Raw genomic sequence first — 7,500 nt, 5'->3', positions numbered from 1 at the left:
TCCAGGTATGTAACAAGCGCGGCCCATGTCCTTCGAGGATGTTACCCTTTTTTGGACCATTTCTGTATATCACTTAATGTGTAATCAGGCACCACAACCAGCCAGCACACAAACAACAGAAAAGAACTCGTATGTACTCAACGCCGTAATGGAATGACGTTTCGCAACAACAATTCTCGGTACCGAGAATCCGGAAAGGAACGCAAAAGGAGCGCAAAAGGAGAAACCGAGGAATCACCGGAAGTACTAGGCGGCGCAACGTTGCTCCCCGTTAAACAGTCGATGGAAAAACAAGAAAAATCGCTATTATCTGTTTTCCACACCACCTTTCGCAGCCACCACCCCTTCAGCCATCGGTGGTCGCATCTAAATCCATTACCAGAATGCATTTCGATAATGAGTCCTTTTCGGATCGGTGGTTAAGACTGAATGCTGAATGCGTAGCAACGGGGGAGGTTGAAGGGGAAGGAGTTTTTCGGTATCGTCTCTCCTCCCCTCGTTGTGGCCACCCATTTTTTCGCCATCGCAAATGAACCACGGCTTCTGCTTCGGCCGTTGCTACCGAACCGTGGGTTGGATAATGGTGCGACAGATCCATTAATGGATGGATTGAAACACACACACTCAGACCGGCACTGGCACTACCAAGCGAGTGTCTCTCTTTTCAGTAGCAGCATCAGGAGCAGCATCACGAGTAGACGAGGACGATACTGATCCCCGACGCGACGCGAACGGCGGATGCGGATGTTCGAAGAGTTGGAGGCAATTTTTCACCGATTCTTGATATGACACAATGACGGATTCTTGGAGATATTATCATTCCCCCCTCCGTCTCTTCTTTCCGCGCACACATACACACACGTACACGTCGCTCTACCGCTGCTGCTGCTGCTTCCTCCATCATCCCCTCGAGGCATTGTCATATACAACATTCCGAAAAAGTGATTCCTTTCATCCTTTTTCCAACCCTTGGCCAGCGAGCAGCACACTTGGCGCGCGTGAGCGTGTGTGTGTGTGTGCGCGGGGTTGTTTATCACTCGCACCACCCACCACCCACCACCCCCCGGGTTTTTGGGAGGGAACCGACATCGACGAAGCGTTCTAAAACGCGCATAAATTTATGTTTTATAATGTTACCAGCACCGGGCGCGGGCGCGCGCGCCTTCTCCTCGGAAAAAGGGTTCATTTGAGAGAGAGAGAGAGAGAGAGAGAGAGAGAGAGAGAGAAGAGGACAGGGAAAGGGCTGTGCTCACATGTGCCTCCATCCATATTCCATCCATTAACTCTCGATGCTCGATGGTCCCGTGATCCCTTTTTTTCTCCTTCTCCGGTTTCTGGAGTTGTGGCAGTAGCGAGAAAAGCGACAACAACGAACCAACCAACCGACCGGTAGTGATGGTGGTGGTGGCCACCAAACCAAAACAATGCCCGCGTGCAAAAAAAGAAAAAAGAGAAGAAAGGGGTTGGCCACGGCCACGTTTGTCATTTTGGCCGTTGCGTGTTCGGGTAATGATTATTACTTATACATTTTTCAACCTTCTCCTTCTTCCTCTCTCTCTCTTTCGAGCGCTCTTGAATCCGGTCCGGGCGACCGTGCGTCTCCATAATTCTCGTCGGGATGCTCCTCCTGGCAACCGAACCGAACCGATCCTGGTCACCAAAAACCCTCTAAACCCGGGGCTGGTCTGTCACTTTGGTTTCCGTGTCCCTTTTTTTTCGTGGGGTGTGTTTGTGACCGAAAAGTGCCAGGGAGGGGGTCCAGGGTTGGTTTTTGCTCCGCATTTCGCGGGATTACTACTGGCGCTGGCGGGGTCTATATGTTGCGGTCTCGTGGTCGCGCCGCGGTCACCGAGACCAATATCTCTCTAACATGATCTCAAACAAACGGAGGGGGCGGAAAAAACATGGTCGCGAACAGAGGACATGTGTCGTGAAGATGGACAACCCACGCGGTCTCTGGTGGAATGGAGCTCTTCATTTATGAGTTGGAAAAGTTTCCATTTTTTTGTTGTTGCTTTTTTGCCGCGAATTACACCAAAAACCTCGCATTAATGTCTCTTCGCCATTTGATGATTTGGTGTTGCACCATTCATGGGGTGAGATAAATAGAGAGTTAGAGAGAGAGGGAAAGGAGAGAAGCACTCATCAATCCATTACCAACTATCTGCACAACGGGACCCGCGACGTGGACCGATCCCCGGGTGGTGGTGTTACCATCGCGAGCCATTCAACAGCTCAACCATTAGCCGCGCCATCATCACCACCACCACCGCGCGATTCATCAGCGAACGAAGCGAAGCTGCTGGAACAATGGAACACAACCTCCGGAACACAATCCTTTAACTACCAAAGGGCGGTTCTCTCAGCACTCTCAAAGGAGGATCCTTTTTTACTCGCTGCCAAAAAGGGGCAAACACTGGGGCTCTTGGGCTCCGTACAATAGTCCAAAAGCCCAAAAGACACACACACACGTAGTACTCGGACATAATTTTTCAATTTGGTGATCGTTCCGTTCTGAAAATGCCAATGTGCCTCCCTCCTTCCTTTCGCTTCGCATTCCACACCATGGTCACCATTAGCCGTACCATGAGGGTTCCCAGGGCCACGACAAGGGGATGCCAAGCAATCGAGCGAAATGGTTAAAACCGGGAGGAGGTGGAAGAGACACCCCATATCATATACATATTCATAAAAATAGGGAATAGATTATTTGGTTGGCTGTCAAAAAATATTTTTGCGTGAACAGAAAACAACGGGCCAGTGTACAATACAATGCACACAGAGAGAGAGAACACAGGCAACCGACCGACCGACCGACCGGACATGCAAAAGACACAAAAAAACGCAACCGCGCAACCGACGAATTCAAATGCCAATCCCTTCACCACTGGGCGAGAGAGGTCCATTCAGACTATTGGAGAAAAAAAGGACGAGCACAACGATGGCCAAGCTTCAAACATACACGGACACACACGCACGCACATAGAGAGTGAGAGAATCCTTTAACTGGCCCAAAAAGCCCGTGGAACTCGGTTGTTTGAGCCGCATTTATTGTTGTTCGCTTCGCGTTCGCGTTTGCGTTACGAAGAAAGGAACAATCCTCATCGAGATACTCCGAAAATCGTGGCCACCCTGCCATGGCGGACCAAACAAAAGGACCAAAAAGGCGTGCCGAATGATAACGCAACTGCGCGAGGAGGACTGAGACTTCGACATGATCGTCCATTTCATTTATTGGTCGACTGTTCTTTTGAAAGAAGGGTGTGAGGGGGGCATAAAAGGGGGTTGGCGCATTTCCTTGTTTGTTAGATTGCAAAGATAGTAGTGCGTGTGTGTGTGTGTGTGTGTGTGTGCGAATGTTTGGATGTGTAGCACTCGTAAGTAATATCTTACATCGATAATAGAATTAAAGCCATCATCGCGTCGTCGAGAGACGATGTCCAGTTTATGCTAAATAGAGTCGAGGACATCGAGCTTGACCAGCATAGTCCAGTCGACAGTTTGGAGACGAAGCTAATTCAATCGCTCTCGGACGCGGATCGAGATCGCGCCACCAAAAATTTGTAATTCAATCACGATGACGTCGCGTAGAAGTCCTCACTCCTGCTGGTCAGTTGCAAGGATATGAATTTTAACGACTCGATTAGCCAACGTGACGAGACGGGCTGTCACCAGCGAGTGAGCATAAAAGCATCCAGCATAAAAAAAAGACAAATCGCAAGCGTCACTTGTCACCATCGTGGCTTGTCAATTAGAAAGTGACAGAAAAGGACATTCATCGCTTGCTACGATGAATCGATTCGCGGTTTCAAATGTCAACCGCGCGCGTGCAATACCAACATCTAATGAGGATCAATTTCTATAGAACGCGGCCGATAACGATCCCGAATGGGGGCACGGGACTCTTTTTGAACTGTCAACTGTCACCGGTGACTCCTGTTTCCGCGGGGTGCGTCTTTTGTGAGTCGTTAAAATTCAAGTGGCAGCTCGCAGCAAGAACCACTTCAAACTCTTCAATACCATCTGCCCCTTCCGGTCTGGCCTTGATGCTGCTCTGGTTCCCTTTTGAAATGTGTCCTCTGTTCCGCCACCACAAGGAAGAGGTTTATTTTTAATTACACACCCCTGCTCCTTCTCCTGCTGCTGCTTCCTCAACATGCTGATGATCCTGTGGCAGGAGAAGAGCAGTTGAAGTCGCTTTTCCGTCGCGAGCGTGGCACTGGCGTGGAATATTGATGTACCGGGATAAATAATATTTTTCAATACTCATCCACCACCTCCACCCATCCCCCGTAAAGCACGCGGACAACAAGATCTACTCCAAAAACTCCTGAAATCACTCGACGACGACGGCGAGGACGAGTCCTGTGTGGTTGGTTGTGTGTCGTCTGGCCACGACCACGGGAGTAATATGATGGATAATCTTGCTCTGATGCCGGTCTCCAACGACGTCGACGACAGAGTAGAGACAGAGAGCATACAACAGAGACACCACAGAGTCATGGACCTGTTAAGGGGTGAAGTGAAGTGAAGGTTTCGCTTCGCGTATCATGAGGGTTTTCAAATATTATATATTTGTCCACGACCACCACCACCAGCAGCAGTACACCTGAGCCACTCTCTCTCTCTCTCGCTATGTGATCGCGGAGGAAGTGTGTAACGGTCGACTGATTTGAAATGGTAATATTAAGAGGAATATATCATTCAGCGTTTCGGCTTCTCCATCGTGCGCCATTCGCTGCCACAACGTTAGAGTCCTTTTTCCGCTGCTAGAGCATCGATTCTGGCGCCTTTTTTGCTGCCGTTAACGTACAGAGAACCAGCATCCCCAAAAACCCTTTTGCCCATGTTCCGGTGACCATTCCGGTGATGGGAACAACCAACAGAAAAAAAAGAACATCAAGATTCATCAAGTGCGCTTCACCAGTCGTCGTCGTCGTCGTCGTCGTCGTCGTCGTTTGTGGTGGTCGTTGTCAGCCTCGTCATCTCGACGATATGGCGGTCATCCTTTGCTCGGGAGTGGGAGTTCGGTCTCACCAAAAGCTGGCGAACGGGGCGAACACATATTTATAAAATTTATATCTATTTACATGCCTTCGAGTGGCTTCGGCTTTTGATGAGACGCGCAAAAGAAGCCGCGTGGTCTCGGCGAGTCCCGAAAAACCGACCCGGGACCCACAAAACCAGACAGACCGTAAAGGATTACACGGAATTCGTCGGTTCGTTCGTTCGTTCTGGTCCTTTCTGGTTCCGGAATCAGACTCTCCGGACGCTGGCCATCTTTCACCATCACTGGCACTGCTACGGTGCCAGTCACTGGCAGCACCAGCCTTTGAGCTGGATTAGAAACCACACAAAAGACACAGACCCACCCGGGACAGTTCCGGGACGATTTTTATGATTTTGTCCGGATCCGGCAAAAAAGGAAATCTGTGTCAGCGATCGCGAAACGGAGGGGGCACTACGGGACAGCGTAATGAAAATAAATTGACGCCTCACTTGCTTGCCATTCGGGGTCTAGATTTCCTCTAGACTTTGGCGACTGATTCCCGGCTGGCCATAAATTAGTCAATATACTACTACACGACCACATGACATGAAGGGGCGCCCGACATCCTGGAAGATATCCTCGATGCTGTGCGCTGAGTGATGATTAATCAACGGTACGGTTACATCTGCCTCTGGAGACACAGTGGACCTGTGCCAACCTGCGCCAACTCGGCCACTCAACGGGGTAAATAATGAAAAATTGGCCACCATTTGCTTGCGCGTCTGTCTGTCTTTCGCTAATCGTAATGAATGTGGACACGAGGAGGGGCGATGAGCGGTAATTAAAATCGATTCGCCCAGCAGGACTCGTCAACGGCCAGCGGACACTGCTTATTTGCTCTTCATCATTTCGGCGAAAAAAGCGCGAGATCGATATTCAATATTTGTAAAAGCCCTCATGACAGCAGCATGCTTTTAACCTAATAATCTTCAAATATTATTTCAACTCGGTGCCACTCTCGCGGCACCGGTGAAACCTGGTGCGCAAGGACCTGTGGCCGGAACGATAGCTTCCCATTCCCTGCGACCTCAACCCCGGCAGCCGGCCAGCGGTGAAGTAGATAAAAGAATCGCGATATCGCTCCAGCCCAGGACTAGCTGCCCCGTTTGTAACCGAGTAACCGGGGACAACAGGAACATGGCCATTATGACCGGGCGTCGATTTTAAAAACATGAAATTTATGTTACAATCCCCCATCCACCGCGTCGCGTCCAATAATCCGCTTCGATAGGGGTTTGCCTTTCAATGTTCGGTCAGTCGGAGTCGGAGTCACTGGTTCGCATGTAATCCTCTCTCTCTCTCCCCAGTATGGCGCATGGACACAGTGCGGGGTGCCAGTGCCAGGAAGTGCAAAAAGGAAAGAAAAAAGAAACGCCCCTCTTTCACTCTCTGTTCCTCAGTGTTTTTAGACGTTTGATTTTGATTGGAATTTATGCTTTGCTCTAATGTAGAGAGCGCCTTTATCAAGAGCCCGCCGTTGCTTTGTGCCAACGACCGTTACACGGAACGAAGGAATGACTCTTTAAAGACTTCACTCCACTGCTAGCAAGCGAAGCGATTGAGCTTTGCTCGTTGTTGCCGTTGTCAGAGATTGCTAAACGGAAAGGAAATGCAAGCCCTTCATCCATTTCAGAGACCATGAGAAGGGGTGTTTTCTGGAAGGATTGCAAGATATTAATTTCTCATCGCGAACGAGAGTTCCTCCGGTCCTCCCCAGGATCCATCCATCCCGTGCTCATCACTCCACTGCCCCCGTTTGATGATGGTTCCGGGAAAAACTTTGTTCATTCCACAAACCAATCAGAATAGTTTCTTGTTTCAATCGCTTCTAGAACACCGTTTGCTGCTGCTGCTGCTGGAGCTACTGTCTGTTGTTGTCTGAAAATGAAACGATTTTGAATTCCACCTCGATTGAGCCACCAGCCAGAAGCAGCAGCAGAAGAAAGAAGGAGTAGTCGAACCTCCTGCTACCAGCTCCTAGTGCCATTGCCTTCAATCGGAACGGAAAGGAGTTCGACGTTCGATTTGAGCTGAAGGTGGACGGTGGAATGGCGAGACGTCGTTTGACGTCCTGATGGAGTGGAGTGAGCGCTCCGGAAATGAGCATCGGAATGCCTCGCTGGCCCCCAAACCCCGGATTTTGAAGAGAAATTTGCGGTATCGTATTTACGATTTTGATTTATCGTGTCTTCCCCTGGCCCTGGCCTCGGCGCTGGCGTGAACGACGTGAAAATTAATGAATCAAATCGGTATCGAATCCTTTCTTCCGTCGAGAAGAAGGAGAAGGAGGAGATCGTCTGTGTGTCTTAAGACACATTTACTCCTTCTGCTCCTCTTCTGCGGGTGTTACGAGATGCTAAATCTGTTTCCGGACTCCCGCAGACCTCATCCTAGAGCCATCCTCATCGATCTTCTTACAGCAGCTGGTGCGGGACCAGAGAGGCCAGGAA

At 49.8% G+C, this 7,500-nt stretch overlaps 1 protein-coding gene across 4 annotated transcripts in view; it reads left to right on the top strand.

Moving 5' to 3' along the window:
- LOC125952115 (homeobox protein cut) overlaps positions 1-7,500 on the top strand; it is a 158,272-nt gene that overhangs the window by 121,931 nt on the left and 28,841 nt on the right. The gene's annotated exons all lie outside the window — the stretch shown is intronic.

This window comes from Anopheles darlingi, chromosome 2, assembly GCF_943734745.1.
Source record: "Anopheles darlingi chromosome 2, idAnoDarlMG_H_01, whole genome shotgun sequence".
Classification (NCBI taxonomy): Eukaryota; Metazoa; Arthropoda; class Insecta; order Diptera; family Culicidae; genus Anopheles; species Anopheles darlingi.
The sequence above is the reverse complement of the archived record's forward strand: the minus strand, read 5'-3'. Positions and strand labels throughout refer to the sequence as shown.